At 39.5% G+C, this 18,827-nt stretch overlaps 2 long non-coding RNA genes across 3 annotated transcripts in view; one reads left to right on the top strand and one right to left on the bottom strand.

Moving 5' to 3' along the window:
• Nucleotides 1-608: 608 nt before the first annotated feature.
• Nucleotides 609-18,827, top strand: part of LOC134162024 (uncharacterized) — an 83,923-nt gene continuing 65,704 nt past the window's right edge. Inside the window, exon 1 of the long non-coding RNA XR_009964165.1 lies at nt 609-1,030. This is a non-coding gene — a long non-coding RNA (uncharacterized LOC134162024). The remainder of the gene's footprint in view (nt 1,031-18,827) is intronic.
• Nucleotides 13,887-18,045, bottom strand: LOC134162020 (uncharacterized). 2 transcript variants are annotated; one of them, XR_009964164.1, is made up of 3 exons: nt 17,038-18,045; nt 14,567-14,701; nt 13,887-14,463 (listed from the first exon to the last, which is right to left on the bottom strand). It is a non-coding gene; the product is annotated as an uncharacterized LOC134162020 (long non-coding RNA). The 2 variants fall into 2 exon arrangements; XR_009964163.1 differs by having other exon boundaries at nt 13,887-14,701.

Below are 18,827 nucleotides of genomic sequence, written 5' to 3' on the forward strand. Positions count from 1 at the left end.
TTAGCAACACAAAGACCAAATCACTTTTGTGTCTCAGAGCTTACAGAATGTGGGCTTGTGCCATGTTACCTCCTAGTCCTACCAAATAGAGTCCTAGTATGCTCCATGGTCTCCTTGCTCTCTGAAGAGAGATGAAGATCAGGAAATTCCCAAGAACTGCAAAACAACGTAAAACCATTTGAGTAAATCAGTATGGTGGCTGAGAAAATACAGAAAACATAGAATCATAGAATCATAGAATAGTTCAGTTTGGAAAGGACCTTAAGATCATCAAGTTCCAACCCCCCTGCCATGGGCAGGGACACGTCATGCTAAACCATATCACCCAAGGCTCTGCCCAACCTGGCCTTGAACACTGCCAGGGATGGAGCATTCACAACCTTCCTCGGCAACCCATTCCAGTGCCTCACCACCCTAACAGGAAAGAATTTCCTCCTTATATCCAATCTAAACTTTCCCTGTTTAAGTTTTAACCCGTTACCCCTTGTCCTGTCACTACAGTCTCTAATAAATAGTCCATCCTCAGCATCCTTATAGGCCCCCTTCAGATACTGGAAGGCTGCTATGACGTCTCCACGCAGCCTTCTCCAGGCTCAACAGCCCAACTTTCTCAGCCTGTCTTCATACAGGAGGTGCTCCAGTCCCCTGATCATCCTCGTGGCCCTTCTCTGGACTTGTTCCAACAGTTCCATGTCCTTTTTATGTTGAGGACACCAGAACTGCACACAATACTCCAGCTGAGGTCTCACAAGAGCCGAGTAGAGGGGCAGGATCACCTCCTTTGTCCTGCTGGTCACGCTCCTTTTGATGCAGCCCAGGATACGGTTGGCTTTCTGGACTGCGAGCACACACTGCAGGCTCATGTTCATTTTCTCATCGACCAACACCCCCAAGTCCTTCTCTGCAGAGCTGCTCTGAATCTCTTCTGTGCCCACCCTGTAGCTGTTCCTGGGATTGCTCCAACCCAGGTGTAGGACCTTGCACTTGGCATGGTTAAACTTCATAAGGTTGGCATCAGCCCACCTCACAAGTGTGTCAAGGTCCATCTGGATGGCATTCCTTCCCCAACTGAACCACACAGCTTGGTGTCATCAGCAAACTTGCTGAGGGCACACTCAATAACAGTGTCCATGTCAGCGACAAAGATATTAAACAAGACCGGTCCCAACACCGATCCCTGAGGGACACCACTCGTTACTGGTCTCCAGCTGGACATTGAGCCATTGACCACAACTCTTTGCATGCGGCCATCCAGCCACTTCTTCATCCACCGAGTGGTCCACCCATGAAATTGATGTCTCTCCAGTTTAGAGATAAGGATGTCATGTGGGACAGTGTCGAACGCCTTACACAAGTCCAGGTAGATGACATCAACTGCTCTACCCCTGTCCATCAGTTCTGTAGCCCCATCATAGAAGGACACCAAATGGGTCAGGCAGGATTTCCCCTTAGTGAAGCCATGCTGGCTGTCACCAAGCACCTTGTTGTTTTTCATGTGCCTTAGCATGCCTTCCAGGAGAATCTGCTCCAAGATTTTGCAAAGCACAGAGGTGAGACTGACTGGTCTGTAATTCCCCGGGTCACCCATTTTCCCCTTCTTGAAAATGGGGGTTATATTTCCCTTTTTCCAGTCATCGGGAACTCACCTGACTGCCATGATTTCTCAAATATGATGGCCAGTGGCTTAGCAACTTCATTTTCCAGCTCCTTCAGGACCCACAGATGGATTTCGTCAGGTCCCATGGATTTGTGTACGTTCAGGTTCCTAATATGGTCTTGCACCAGATCCTCTGGTATAGTAGGACTAGGGTCTTCATTCTCACAGTCCGTGTGTCTGCCTTCCAAGACTTGGGTGGGTGTGGTCAGAACCTTTGCCAGTGAAGACCAAGGCAAGGAAGTCATTCAGAACCTCAGCCTTCTCCAAATCCTGTGTAGCTAGCTCTCCCAAGAGCTTCCTGGGGGGCCCTACATTCTCCCTTGTCTGTTTTTTATTTGCTATGTACCTGTAGAATCCCTTCCTGTTATCCTTAATATCCCTAGCCAAGTTTAATTCTAACTGGGCCTTAGCTTTTCTAACCTGGTCCCTAGCTTCCCAGACAACATCCTTGTACTCTTCCTAGACCGCCTGTCCTTGCTTCCACTTTTTGTAAGCCTCTTTTTTCATTTGAATTTTCCTGAGCAGCTCCTTATCCATCCAAGGAGGATATGAGGCCTTGTTAATACCAAGTACAAAATCTGGGCCTTCAAGCATACTAAACCATGAGACCACAGTGCACCAAGTCTAAAGCTGGCACAAGGTTCCTGAAACCTTTCATAGGTAGACTTAAGGCCCTGACGTCTCACTGTCCATTCTCCAGCCCAAGAAGTGTCTAGCTGCTAGTAAACACATAAAGTATTATTATTATCTCTTCACAACATATATCTGAAATTTAATTTTATTTCTGGGTCTCAGTATTGCTGTTTTAGACAGCCATGCTCTTTTGCAGTTGAATTAGTTCTAATTCACAAGTTCAGAACAATGCAGACCCTGAAACAGCTGACATACTTATGTGGTAACACCTATCCGTGAGCCTCTGATCTCCCTCTTCCTGTTTTTGTCTCTCTCCTGCTGACATATACATCTAATATTATACAATTAAAATTACAATGACACCTTAGTCTGTTTGCTTTTGTTTCTGTTCCAGGATGTTGTCCATTGCCCTGATTACAGACAGGTGGCATACCTAATCTGCTAACTATACTGGATTTTAAAATACTTTATCCAAGAAATATAGTTACTGATTGCCTAGAACCATATGTTCTCCAGTTCTGTTGGGAGTACCTGTGTCATGATTTTAATGACAGAAATCAACTCATGACACACACACACACAAAAAAACAACTAGTTATCCACCTATTTCAGCTCTTCAAGTCACATTCAGGAAAGTTTAAGTTTGTAAAAAACCACTGCAGTACTGTTTTTCAAATAAAAGCTACTATAAGCAACGTGTACATAGAAAATATTACCAAGCAGTGTGGCAATGAGAGTAAAATCTTTATTTGCAAACCTGGAAACGGAAAAAAGAGCAAAAAGCACTAGGTATTTTTCCTGCTTTACAGTATCCAGGAGAAAGCAGATCCAGACCATCAGGGATACCAGAGACATAAGGCGAACCACAGAGGTGTCTGTTCACAGAAGCCTCTGACAAATGAAAAAGAAGAAAGAAAAATAAAAAGAGTGAGAGAGAAGGCATTACACAGAAGCAAAAGGACATAGAAACTCATGGGAGGACATTGTAATTACCAAGGAGATGGTGACATGGGTAGTCCTCTGACTCAGGAAGGGAATGCTGAGACTTAACAGGGAAACATTCTTGAAAGGCAGAACTGAAGCTACCTTGCAGAGGAGATGTTTGAAAATGTGTGTCTTTCTTTAATTGCATCATTGAAAGGCTGTATTGAAAAGAAGCAAGGAATTTTCTTCCAGACACTTCTTCAAGTATCATACAAAGTAAATTACCATTGTTATTGATCCCTACAGTATAGATCAATGATCTGTGAAGCTCTACACAGAGTTACTTTTTGGATGAAAATCTTCATACTGGTTGGGTTTTTTTTTTGTGATCTGATCTCTCTGAGGACAAAGGCCTAATCTAAAGCTGCAACACTTAAGTTATCGGTGTAAATCAACTAGACAGAAGTTTCTGAAATGTGTGTTTCAGCAAGACATTGAATAAATTATTTGTTAACATTTTCTTCAACTGCAAGTTATTTTCAGCAAAAAGAAAGCATCCAGCCATCATATGACAGGCTCAGGAACTAGATGAAAATTAAATAGCAAGGACAAGTTGAAAACCAAAGAACAAGGTAAGAGTATATGACCTCTGAGCTCCCTTCTTAAAAACTAGCAGCAACACCTTTCAGTGTGCCTTTTAAATATAGGTCATTCAGGCTTAAAAATGGCAAAAAATGACAAACCATAGTACCCCTCCAATCCTGAGGATATAGTCTCCCCAAGTTATCTGCTGAGTCTATTACATCTACTGGAAATAGAGCTGCTCAGCTGTTCACTTCCCTAAACTGTTCATCTGCTGTCAGTTTAAATCTCTTGTGCAATATTTGAGCCTTTCAGTTACTGTAACAGCAATTTTAGCTTTCAGAAGGCTTCCCCTTCCTCTTGAAGACTGATACTTGTTTTGCAATTCAGTTCATTTTTTTATAAATATTTAATTTTCATTTGCCTCCTTAAAATTTGCTCTGGGCGGATAGTAACATAAATTTATTATGAAGTATATTTATCTTTATGCACCTCATTAGTGCTCAAGAGTTCTGTTGCCTCTACCAAGCATTCTGCTGAACAAACTTCTGGAGGCCAAATTCAAACGCGTGGAGGAAATGAAGCATAAAATTAGGATGCAGTTCTTTCATGCCCCTTTGCAGTCTTTCTCAAAACCACATGCCACACTGGAGTTCAGAAGTGGCATTAAGGCTGGTTATCTGAAGACAGAAGACATGATCCAGATTAATTTTAAATCCCCAGTACCACAAATACATTGCAATGACATTATTTCCAGGAATAACCCAAAGTGGTAGTTTCAAGGGTTATAAACACACATCCAAAATAAGAAAATGGGTGGAAAAAAAATTTATTCTTTAAAATTAAACAAGAACTACAAGGGCTTGTAGTTGTTATCCAATATTACTTTATACTAGTTGGTATCCAATATTTACTTTATTGTTATCCAGTATTACTTTATATTACTTTATGGGTTTACTTACTGCTGATGGCTCTTGAGACATGAACACAACTGAACAAATGAGCCAGTTCAAATCAAATTTGATGCTGCTTGAGAAAAACAGAAGTGAAGAATGAAACAAAGAGCACACAAAAAGTTTTAAGATTAAAAAAGAAAAAAAAATCATATCTCTACTATTCAGTGTGTCAGTGAAGAAATAACTGACAAAGACAATGGAACTGTTAGCCCATCCGCGCATCTCATCATGAAAATGACTGATGACATTTTTAATGAACCTTCAATTCAACCACAGTTAGCAAATATTCTGATAACATAAGTATCCTGAAAACACCAGCCAGGAACAGCACAGCATGATTTCAATCTGTTTTCACTTAGGTGCATCACTACAGTTTCGTAGAAACAGGTCATAATTAATGGAATTATTTTTGTCATTTTAAAACATTTATGATGTAACTTTCTCATCTGGCTATCAAAAAATCCTCTCCGATCTCTTCCCTGTTAGGGGGAAACTAGAGAGAAGTTAGTAACTGGGCAGTTCCAAGCATATCTGCATACTTTCTCCCCCAGAGACCAGCATCACAACTACTTCACGTTGTATCAGTAAGTTCACATTTTTTCATTAGTATTAAGTAATTTGGGAGCTGGAGAGTAAAAAAAATACAAAAGCAGTTAATTCTGGGTTTAATTATGATATCAGAAATCATTGCGATGCTAAACACCTTGATTACAATAATTTAATAAATCAGTCTGCATGAAAACCATACATTATACTAACTACAGTTAGCTTAATGCAACACAGAGAAAAAAAATATAACACTGCAAACATTTAATGAAAGTATTAAAAGAATAAGCGCTTTTTACTCTGTCTCTGCAGATAAAAGGGATGGACAGTGCATTACACTCTTAAATCAGTGGGAAAACATATAGTCAAAACAACCTTTACTGGCGCTCTTGAAATGTCATGATGATCGATTTTCTTTAAAATGGACTGATATTAATATTTGTGTACTTCAGATAAAACAACTGGTATTTTGAAAAGTTCATGCTGGTCTACTAAAATAGATAATGCAGTTCTCCATATCACTAAAATACCCATTAATCTGCCATGCTGTGGTATTTCAGACATTTAAACAGGTTTCTGGTTATTATTATAATGGACTTCAGACTGGGTTTATAAAAGATTAGGTATTGTTCCAACGCATTCTCTTCTTATTCTCAGACAAAACATAATGGTTAGAACTGCCAGTAAGGTCCTACGATTTTTCAAAATACTGTTCACTGCAGATGCCTCTGGCAATCAGGTTTCCTGAAGAGGAACTACTTCAGAAATTTATGTCTACAAGATCAGCTTTTGTATTAACAGTTCCTAGACACTAGACATTTACAGAAGTTATGAACTTTCTGAATTTGTGTGAGGTTTTCTCAGCTACTGGGAGTCTCACCAAGCACACTCTTTATTAGCAAATCCTTGAGACAGTAAAAGCAAACTACCATAACCAATTTAGCCTTCTTGACTATTTCTGGATTCTGCTAAAAAATGTGTTTCGCAGTAGTGCTAACACCTCTCACAGTTTTCAACATTGAAGTCACTACTATATGCTTAGTATATTGCAACTAAAGTCATATGAAATTGCAACTTGAAAATACAATTCAGTTAGTATCACAATTCTTTCTGAACTGGTAGGGAAAAAAAAATAATCCTGATGGTCAAAATTATTATTAAAGAAATAGAACTAATGCTATAATCTGCATAGTTCCCAAATGTTGGAAGAGTTCAGATAAAAATCTGACTGGTACAGATAATTTCTACTATTTAAATCTTTATATGTTTGTGTAAGGTACTGGATGATCCATTAATCTCTCAAAAGGTCACTATCCAGTGAAACAATCAACAAAAACTAGGATAATAATTCAGATAAAACAGACTAATTAGTTCCTGTAGGAAACAAAAAGTGAGCAGAAAGAACACTGATACTATCAGTGTCATATATTAGTGAAATTGGTTACTGCAGTATCAGAAAGTACTTCAATAAGGACGTGATGAAAACCCAAAACAATCTACAGAAACTATTGGCAAGATAATCAGCTCTGAACAGATAGATGATGTAGTGTATTTGGAGGAGCAATTTCAGACACGGTATCTAGCAAAAAGGAACTGAAAAATACTGCCATGAAAAATTCTGCCATGAAACTGAAATACGTTGCCATGCAAGAATACATGGCAACATATACAGAAATGGGAAGCCAGGAAAACAGAAGACAAAAAGAGGAGGTTTGACAGACACATAAAATACAAAAAGGATAAAAGCAGTGACAGCAGCACAAGAAATTATATGGGACCTTAAAAATACATTTTCAACATTGACATGCATCGTTAGATCTGTGTAAGTATATTGTAGGTAGGATTCAGATGCTTGATTCAGTACTTAAATTCCAAAATTAGATACTCAGCATCATCACTGCTACTTAACCCTGAATATCAGCACACTCAGCTGCTATTGCTCAAGATAGCTGACTCCTCTAGTGTAACCTCCTAATTTTAATTAGTTTCACTTCAGTTTATATCTACTTATAGTTCCACATTCCTCTGCTTCCCTCAGCTGTGACACACTAATCAAGGACATCCTCAAAAAACCAGCTTGAAGACAAACAGCCAGAATGACAAATGTTCCCTGGAGTTAGGGCTTAAAACCCATGTCTCTCTGCTCCCAGATGTGTGACCTAATCCATAAACTGATCTTCTTTTGCACTCCCAATTAATATTTAATTATTCCATGCATAGAAAACACCTTCAAGAGGAGATACCGCAACCATCCCACCTCAGAGTACTTTATAGCCAGAATACTTTCCTGGAAGATAGGAGCTGCTGATTAGAGCTCCCTCAGGCAGAGGAAGAAACTAAATGCAATCTTGCTGCCTTTAACTGCTGAGCTAGTGCATAGCATGCACTGGGAGTGGCAGGCAAGCAACGGAACAGTAAGAGCTTTTGGACAAAAAAGGCTATATGGCTTATTTCAGGAAAGGGATCCTGTGATGAAGGATACTATGGTAAGAAAGTTGTGTCTGTTCAGCATGGGGAAGAGAAGCTGCATGGAAACCTCATAGCAGCCTTACAATATCTGAAGGGGGCCTACAAGGATGCTGGAGAGGGACTCTTCACGAGGGACTGTAGTGATATGACAAAGGGTAATGGGTTCAAACTTAGACAGGGAAAGCTCAGGTTGTATATAAGGAAGAAGTTCTTTACTGTGAGTGTGGTGAGGTACTAGAACAGGCTGCCCAAAGAAGTGGTAAATGTTCCATCCCTGGCAGTGCTCAAAGTCAAGCTGGACAGAGCCTTGGCAACATGGTCTAGTGTGAGGTGTCCCTGCCCATGGCAGGGAGGGTGGAACAACATGATCTTTAAGGTCCTTTCCAACCCCAACCATTCTATGATTCTATGATCCTAGTCACAGGCAATGACACTGGTTAAGGCACTTCACCACCTGAAGTTCTTTTAAAGATCTATTGCAAGCAGCATTCCAGTCAGCTTGCTGGGATTTGCTATATAGCTCTCCTTCCCACAGGCACTGAGAAGCTGGCCTTTATGATGTTAATTCATTAACACCAAGCACCTAGGTAGTGGAAAGCTCAGAGGTGTATGAGTTGTGATTTTCCCTGTATGATGCCCAGAGCCTGAGAGATCATAGAATCATAGAATAGTTTGTCACTGCCAGTATGAGGAAATACACTGATGACTTGTGTGGCAGCAGAAGTCTGGGTGGACTCTAGCCAATAGAGTTTAAAAGCAAGAGGCCAAACTGAAAGCGCTTACTGTAATTCAGCAGAAAGTCATGAGAAAATGAAGAAAACATTTTGGACATTCAAACAGTGAAGTTCAGAGGAAAAGTGCACCTAACTCTACTTCTCTACAAGCTCCTGACGTGTTCTTGCCTCCCATTATTTCCAGTCGTACCACCAAAACTCCCACAACTTTTACACCACATCAGCTGTCTTCTTGAAAGCTACCATCATTCCACAGCCTTACAGATAACATCCCTTCTGTCATCACACTAATAAAATGAACACGATTAACCATTAATCATTAAAATAAAACATTCTATGTGTATATCTCTCCCTGAACACATGCAAAAAATAATTTTAGATTATTTGTAACACAGATTGTAATTTCCCCTAATTAGGGATACTGGGCTAGATTCTCAGTTGCGATATGAATCAGTACATTTCCAAGAAACTATCTGATTTACATCACATGAGTATCTTGCTTGTCTAATTAATATACATCAGGCCATTATGCAGGAATGCTTTCCACATGCCATACTTGTCCATGAACTGAGTGATATATCACACACATTACTTCCAGATCTGAGATGTCAGAAAGTGTGTCCCACAACACTGCTACACTTGCACCTTCTCAGGTAGGTGTGGTTGAAACATTACTGCAATAAGCACATTACAGATGCAGGAAGAAATTACAAACGAGATGGCCTAAATCCTTGAGATTTCCATAGGCCATTACCATCCAACAAGAAACACTGCAACTTTGCATTGTCTTCACTTTTCTTTCTGTCAGCATGTCTCAAGGAGTCTCACACAGCACAGAAATACTTGGTACTAAGTTTAATACAACCTGAGCTATCATTTTTCTAAGAACTGCCCAATTGTTTCCAGAATTAGACATGTCATGCACATGAAAATTTATTTAAAAACGGATGGGAAGCACACAATCACTTCATTTACTGTACTAAAACAGTCCTAAACTGCAATCCTTCACATGACATGAAGGCAGCTTCTATCTTCTTTCTTTCTTCCTCCTCAGATTAGATAAGGACTGCAGCACCCCACTTCCTAAATCCATTCTCAAGCTCCTAAATAATTCTTCCAACTGAAACCACCCCCCCCCAAAAAACAACAACAGACACATGAAGCACTGCAAAGACACTGTAGACCACTTAATTTTTTTGTGCTAAATAACTAGGAAAATATTGTTTAGAGTTCCCTGAAAATGTTCAGACCTCAGCAATCAAAAAGCTTTATAAAATTAATACCAGGCTCAGCAGCACTGCACAAGATATCACAAGCCTGTATGATCACAAGTAATTACTCATACTTGGTGCCATTTGAGCTTTCATCACAATACCAAAACTGTTACAGCAGCATACAGTAGCTGTAGCAACTGTTTAGTCAAGAATACTTACATTATCTAAACGTCTCATCAGAAACGTGCACACATGTAAACTTCAGCTACAATTTAGTGATATGAATACTGAAATAATATAGAAAAGCAATAATGCCGAAGTACAGAAACCAAGGTTTATCTTGTGAAAAGTTACGTTCCTGTTGACATGTGAAAGTTCAGCCCGTTGCAATGAAAAGGCGTGTTTGCAAGTCTAACATTTATAATTACACAAACATTCCCCCACCCTTAATGTCAAACACACTGCATGCCTTCCTGACAGTGAGAGGCTTTCCAGCTGGTGAAGAAAACCTCATCAGGAATTCCATTTTTATATTATTTAAAACTATTATTTCTGTGCATTTCTAAAGAGAATGGAGTTCATTTTTGTCCCAGTCTGCTACTCTACCACAGCCAGATGCTATAATAATGGATCAGATGTATAAGTACCAGACAGAGAAGCAGAGAAGCATAGAATCAAAAAAGTTGGAAAAGACCTTTAAAATCATTATGCCCAACCATTACCCCAGGACTGCCAAGTCCACCACTAAGCCATATCACTGCAGGCCTCATCTTTATGGTTTGTGAAAACTTTTAGGGACGTGATTCCACCACTTCCAAGGAAGCCTGTTCCAATGCCTGATCACTCTCTCTGTGAATAAATTTTTCCTAATATTCAGTTTAAACCTCTTCTGGTGAAGCTTGAGTCCATTACCACTTGTGCTACAGCTTGTTGTTTGGGAAAAAATTTCGACTCCCACCTCACTACAAGCTCCTTTCAGGTAGTTGTAGAGAGCAACATATGAGTGAAGATTCACTTATAAACTGCTCATAAATATTACTAAGCTAATAAATATCTTTAATAAATGGTGAACTGCTGATTAGAGAAAGCAGTGGTTTAAAGTTTACTTATGCCTATTTATATTATTTGCCAACACTTACATTCTCCATCTGTGGCATGCTTGCAGTTCAATTAACCAGACATTAGCCCTCTGCAAACTGCTTACCAGTGAAACAGTATAAAGTTCTAACTAAATACATTAAATCAACTATAAATGGTGTGTCTGTTCCAGACAAAGCTGCTTCCACTTTGGAAGGTAACACAATCGAGATTGCAAGGAACGGACAAGCAACAATTCTAGCACTAACCCTTTGTGTGTCTTTGGGAAAGCCATCCTGGGTTCCACCACCTTCTTTCGTCTGCTGATGTCAGATCAGTACTCAGGCCTGGAATCATCCCATTAAGAGTAAGATACTTAACCAAAGTGATTAATTGCCTAGACTTCTTGTATAATCGGTGGAAAGCATGACATAAATCTTCTACTGATCCATATAAAAGCCTTTCTGTATTCCTTTGATCATGTGACATATAGGTTTCAAAATGAAATCAAGGTAATTGGTTATATCTGTATTGCTCCACAATAAAGAATTTAGATACATTATTCCTCCCTTATACAGTCTGTTTTTTTTCCAATAAATATTAAAAAGTAAGTGTCATTTCTGAAAGCAAATTCAAAACTAGAACAGAGGGGGTAACATTGTCTAGTGTGAGATGCCCCTGCCCATGGTAGGGGGTTGGAACCAGATGATGTCTAGGTCCTTTCCAACCCTAACCATTCTATGATTCTGTAACACAAAGGGATACAGCTAAATTTGACTTACAGGCCTACCACACAGACATGTATTTAGAAAAAAAAAAAAAAAAAAGGAAGTCTTGTGCACGACAAAGAAAACTCTGAATGATAGTAATGTCAAGATCAAACTAGCCATGGAAGCATTTCTAATCATATTTACAAGTTTCTTAAAGGAGTACTGGTTGGTTTGTTGTGGGTTTTTTTTCCAGAGCAAACAATATAGATGTTTGTAATTAATATATGCAGTGCAGTACTCGTTAATCAGACTTCTGAATAAGATGAATAAATTGATAAATATTACTTGCTATTTTGTTATTTACTATTCTGTTATGTGGTTAATCAGTGGCAATGTTGAAAATTTCATGTGCCAGCTGCAAGATCCACAGAGGCCTAAATGAGCCTGAAGTACTGACCCGTACTTAGTTCTTCCTCATGGGACTCTCAGAGCACAACACTCCTTTCTTTTCACTAGCAGACCAAACTGCTCTTTCTAGAAATCTGGTAAAAAGACTAATATCCTTGAGAAGCTGAAATGCTGCTTTGAATGGCAACAAATGCTGATTAAAAGGGCTTCACTGAACCAGGGCAACAGAATAGCTGGAGATCCACTTATTCCTTCTGTTATCCTTTCAAAGATTCAGTGGTCACTGCACTGCCTCGTGCTCTCACATCAGAAGAGCTGCTGCTACACTTCAGGACCGACAGCCACAGAAGCTTACTGTCATGGTTTAAACTGATTTAAAATAAATTATCAGAGAAGAGACAACTCAGAGTATCCTCCTAGTCACCACACACTATCAGTACCACAGAGAGCAGATGCAGGCAAGTATTACTACAAGAATCCACAAATATACATTCTCCCTAACATCATCTGCTGTAGCAGTGAGTACAGTGGCAGAAGGAAGGGTGGATTCAGATACCACCAGAGCAGACCGACTACCAACTTTGTACTAGGCTTTTAGTGGTGCGTGTCTCCCTGCCACAGCTAAATAACCTTGCCCTAAAGAGCTAAACCGAGGCACAACTGTATCAGTCCAGATCTCAAAGAGTTATTAAGCAACCATGAGCAAGCCGAATACTCTTCAACTTACAGTGATTGTATGCATTCAGCTTAAAAATTAGTTCATGTTGTATCTACTTTACAGCTGACAAATGAAAGTCAGATAGCTCTTTAAGCATCAGGCTCATAATGCAACTGTTGTCAGCATAAGCTGAGAATAGCTGTAGTAACTCATGAAGGGCAAACAAAGTGGTAGCAGGACAGAAATGGGACTAGTGTTGAATTTGGCTGCCTTTTCGAGTTTCAGCTTAAGAACATACCATAACCTAACAGTATGTTTCAGCATTTGTTAATCTGATGAAGTCAGTCTGCTGAAGTTAATTTTCATTGCCCTATCTCAAATAAAAGGAAACGGGAATCATCAAGCTACCTTTCCTGATCATTCCTTCAACACACCTAGCTTCCTAGAGGATAAACTACCCTCTGCTGGAGTAACAGAGTATTTACAGGCAAGAAAACAGCTCCTTAAAAACTTACTGCCAACCTTTTTAAAGGCATTTAGCTGCAAATACAGTTTATCATTTGCTGCAGGCTTACTAAAAGTGGTGTTTATTCTAATGATCTTGCTGCCAGTGTCCTCTTAGTGAAAGATAACTGACTCACCTAACACATGAATCATTGTCACAAAATTAGGCTCTTTTCAATGATCTTAAGTAAATTTTTCTAAGAACCAAAGTGCTGATTTCCAGATAGCATCCAGTAGCTTGTTGGTTTGTATTATTTTCCTGGTCCTGCAATCTTTCAGAATGCAAAGATTAATTCTGATTCACCCCATGATATAATTCATCCCATGCAAGATTTGATTACACACAATACTTACATAGTGTACAAAAACTTCCTGAATAATTGCAATGGTAAGCATCTACAGAAAGCAAAAATTTTTCCCAAAGAGCCCAGCCTCACCATTTATTAGGTGAATTCTTCCACCAGGCAATGAAAGAGCCACTGCATTGCTCTACTAATTGTTAATCCATCCTGACAGCTGCAAATGTTTTCAAGCCCGGCCCCACAGTGGGCAGGATAGTACAAGAAGAAACTTCTATTAAACTTTCAGCTGATCTTAACTCACATCTAGCCTCAAATCACATGCCTAAGCCAGCCTTCATGATGCAGAGGTACCATACAGCCTCAGCATATACTACAAAGGAGTTTGCCCTCTTTCCAAAGATCAGTCAGGCACCTTTACAGAAGAAAACAAATTTTACCTCAAAATTACTAAGAATCTTCTGGAGTGCTTCTCCAGGGTAGAAACAGAGAGCACAGTGTATGCACAGGTGGTATACTTCCCAGAGAAACTTCACTTTATTTTACACAAAGATGTTTAAAAGAAAACACCCAAAGCCAAGTATGACAACAAAGGAAGGAATGCGACAAAACCATACCATGAATTAAGCCACTTCCATGACTGTTAATCTGGCTGCAAAAATCACAGGTCCACTGATTTCATCACAGATGTCTTTGGTACACAGTTTTTAACACTTGATAGAAGTGTCAGCTTTCAAACAAAATGCACAGCTTTAGTTCTTTCTTCACAGCTACAGAATAGGGCTGTTTAACACACTCACAGGTTCCATTATCACACCTCCAGAAGGAAAAAAAACAAAAGGAACAGAAGGAAGTTTGCCGCTGTCTTGAAATTTCAGGCACACACATACCATCACAGAGTGACAGTCAGGATCCTTGGAAAGAGTCTTCAGATGTCTCATGGAAAATCTGCAGAACAGCGAGGTTCAAATGGAACCTGCCAGATAGTTGCTTTGGGTGCAGTGATGGATTGTTTCTGCTTCCACCACAGCTGTTGATTACTGTACCTTGTCACAACAAAATGAACCACCACGTACAAACAACTGCAGAAAGCTAAAACAATACAAACATTTCCAATTACTAATATTTGCAAAAGATATTCTAAAGTTCCTTGTAAAAGCAGCCCAACATATGTTCTAAAAAGATACTAGTTTACCTTAGTGAAAGTGCCACAGTCTGTCCCCAAGAAGAACATTATTCATAACATTTTTTTATACATAGGGTCTGACTTGGTTGTCTACTTCTAATTCATCAGGTAAGACCAGCAGTAGTTAAAATTATTTTAAGGGCTCTAAAATTGAAAAAAAAAAATAAATTGGCAGCTAATTATTAGTGCTTTTCTATGAACTTCCCCTTTATGCTGTTGGCCTTTAAAAGGCAAGAACTGCCAAAATTAAAAAAAAAACAAAAAAAACAACACATCAGAAAAAAACACTGTAAACAGTTGAGGAAGAAGCTAATTTCGTCTATACTGTTCTGAAGAAATGGATTGAAAAAAACAAACCTAAAAGTGTTTTGTTAATACCGATTTCATAACTACTAAAATGGAACTATGTACTGCTGCAGCGACAAATGTTATTACAGAGGAAAAAGTCATTCAGTGTGCTATAAAGATTAACAGAATCATTTAAATGGGGAAAAAACTCAAACTTCAGTAGCACAATTGACTAATATGGAACACATGACTGTGAAGTAAATTATAGAGCTGTATTTTTTGGCACAATGGTGTCCTACTGGAGTGCAGAGGTGCCTTGCATGCCAGCAAGGCACCACCAGATCCCCTGCCAGTAGCAGTTTGAAGCTCTCTTCTCAGTCATGCAGTGACAAGAGCTGGGGGGCGGAGAGGGGACATGACTGCTCTCACTTCCCAGGGAACTCCCCCACCCAAGGAAAACCCCTAGTCATCAAGCTGTCTTATCAGGTACAAAGGAAATGCACCAGAAGTGCTGGCTAGTCATACCAGTAATAACCAGAACTCCTAAAATAAATTTTATACTGTTTCTATCTATGATGATTTTATATGAAAGTATGTGGGCAGGAAAATATTACTCTTAAATATAATTTTTTATCTCATTACAATGCTATTTCTATTCAAATTACATTACAGAATTCCCCACTTCCTTTCAAACATTTTTTTTTCAACTTACTTCATCTGTATTTCTTTTCTAATGGTTAAAGAGAGAATATTATGTAACATTTGGTTCAGTCTATTTCCATTGTCTATTAATAATGATTTTATTTTGGCATACAGACAAGAGTTTACTCTAATGGTTGGTTGTTCCTGAAAAACTTTGCATGTCAAAAGCATGACAGCTGAACAAAAATGAAGCAAAAAAGCAACAAGCTTTCCTATGGCCAGCTTTCCCACCAAGAAAAAAGGCTGACAAACTCTGGACTAAGTCAAGAACATTGCTGAACTTCAGATATATAATGGGACTTTATCATGCAAAACGTTTTTCAGACCTGCAGTACGTTAACAGTAGTCCAAAGTTTCCAAAATTGGCCATACATCCACTTCTACTGCTTGCTGAACACACAGTTCCTCTGGAAGTGGAGCTCACAGAAGCACCTCCAGAAAATACCCATCAATTCACATGTCTACATGGGAATTTTGGTGTTAAAAATCACAGTTGTATACAGCAGGGAGACGTTTGTGTAGTTTATTTGTCTATATTCCAGCTGCCCCTGAGCAATGCAGGTAAGGTTTTGGAACCATCAGCTGGCTAAAGGAGGTTTGTAAGGGATATCACGTGGCAGCTGAGACATGCCACGGAAAAAGAAAAAAAAAAAAAAAGTCAAGTATTTTAATCTAAATCTTTCATCGAGCTAAAATATGACTACAGTTAGTTACGCAGCTCAAGTAATGAAACTATAGTAGCTGACTCATGTACTTCAGAATTAATCTTCTAAAAAGTGTAACAACATTAAAATCAGAAAAAGTTTACTCCACGGCAAGTAAAAGTTTATCTTAATTATTTTCAGCGTCCATTCTTTCTAATCTAGTATTTTTTAAAAGAACTGTTGTTTTTTTGGTGGTTTTTGTTTTTTTTTCTGTACATGATTAGCACTTCAAATCTTTCATTTGTGTTTTTTCTAGATATTTTTACTTCTCACCTAAGTGGTTTCTGAACAAACAGAAGTTCTTTGGTGGTTATTCAGTGCTACCACATGTGATATTTCTGCTATGACAGCATGACTACTTGTGTTGCAAGTGGAATTTCTTCAGTTTTTCAGTTCCACTTTAAGTCTCTTTGCTATGAAGACTAAGGCTTTTGTGTAATTATGCTTTTCATCTTAACTAGTAGTTACAGGTATCAGAACCATTACTTCAAAGGGAAACTCACAGAAGTTACTGATTTTTTCTAATAACTCTAAAAGATTTACACAATGGGTAGATACAGTAAGCTTTCATGCAACATGTCATACAATTCTGTGACTGATTTCTATCACATTCTCTAATTATAGAACTAGCACTATTTCACAAACCTGATCTTACTGTCCTTGCACTCAAAACTATACTTTTGTTGTTTCTTCACTGATTTTCCTGGCTTTCCTGCATCTTCCATTAGTTCTCACAGAATGTAAAATATCATTTACTCCTTCACATACACACATGTGTATATGTACCCACAGAAGGACCTAAGAACCCTCTGCTACAGACTGAGGCTTCTGAAGACACACTGTTGTGACATGGTCAAAATACCATGTAAGTATGGATCTGCAGACAAGGAAAAAAATGGAAAAAAGGCAGCAACAAAGAAACAAATAGTTTTCTCTGTCCTTAGTCATTAAAAACCTTTGCACCGTTGCAGGGAAGCAAGGTGATTCTTCTTCCATACCAGTAATGACTGCTGCACCTATGTTAACATAATCCCAAATTAGGGCCTCTAATATCAGAGCACCGAAGTCTCAGCATAGGAAAGGAGGAGTATTGCGAAAGCACATGCAATCACATCGCCCAAATGTAGAGCTTGCTTGGTACCTGGTTCAGCCCTCCTGCAACTGCTGGGACACTGTTTAAAAGATTAACAAAACACAACCTTTATGCTCTGCTTTCTTACGAAAGCATTTTGAAGTGCTTATAAATTGCTTCTGACAATCAGGCAAACCTAAGTGACTTCTACTTCCACGCATAGCTTTGTGCTTGTGATGGAATGATTTTCCGGTTTTGTAAAAGACAAAGAGCTGTCAATACTAGCAAAATATTAATGAAAAGTTCTGTTCACTTTCTCTGAGCAGACCAGACCACCACCACCATCCTTTCCCTCTCAATGTCTTGCTTCAAAACCATCTTTTCTAAGACTAAAAGTTAGTTTTCAAAACAGATAACACTAAAAAGCTGATCAAATTAAAAAAAAAAATAGCTTTTCTCGTCATGTCTGTTCATACAGCATTTAAAACAGAAACTATGTTCTCTTTTCCACAGTACATACTTGCTCTTTGTTCTATCAGTACTTTTGTTGTCAGGATGTCATGATATTGTCATGACTCTGCTGAATGCTAGTAAGTCCACAGGCATCACTTTCATAGGTTTAAAAAAAGAGGGGAGAGAGGATAGCAAGACTGAAAAAAATATCAGACTTTTATAATACATTTTAGCTTTATGTCAGAGGTTTCTGTAGGGATATAAATGTCATGCTTCAGGGAACAAGACTTTGTATTCTTTGTAGCAACCCGTGTTACCTAATGTACAAGAATGGTAGACAGCTGGATCTACATGTCTAACCCTGTACCATAGTGTGAGGTTTCCTTTGTAGCCCCACAGCATTAGCACAGTCACTAGTATTTTCAACTCCAGCAGAAACACCATTGTGCATACCTGTTATGGGTTTTGTAGGCATATCTGGACTACGGACTCCCCACCACCTTCACTCAGACGAAGGCCACCACAAAGCATCACACAGCATCACTGCGGTCACTCCACCACCCCAGCTGGAGACTGAACTATGAACACCGGGCTTTGCCAGCAAGCGTGACCCTATTTCCAACTGATATACAATCGCCCCATAGTCAAGACAGCACAAGTTCTTCAAACAAACATAAATACTTCCCTCGAATGTCCACACCCCCTTCCTGTGTTTACTAACATCACTAACCGAGGCGAGATACAGGCCGTATGTACACCAGGACATCTCTCCTGCAGCGGGAGGCACGGGTCGTGCTGGCATGAGAGAGCAGCAGCACCCGCTGCCAGGTGCCGCGCCCTGGGATACCGCTGCCTCTCTGCAAGTCTTCCTGACAAGCGGCCCTGCCCCGTCTCCCCCAGCTGCCCCTCACGAGCTGGCAGCCAGTGTCACAGCCACTTCTCCTGGGGAGAGGGAGGCGACACGGGCTTCCCCCCGCCCAGGTCGGGAATATGGCGGGAATATTTCCTCAAAGCGCCCGTCCGGCAGCGCTGCCCTTCAGGGAAGGTGCGA

Source organism: Pezoporus occidentalis, unplaced genomic scaffold, assembly GCF_034315485.1.
Source record: "Pezoporus occidentalis ecotype Australia unplaced genomic scaffold, CSIRO_AGI_Poc_V1 ctg181, whole genome shotgun sequence".
Classification (NCBI taxonomy): Eukaryota; Metazoa; Chordata; class Aves; order Psittaciformes; family Psittacidae; genus Pezoporus; species Pezoporus occidentalis.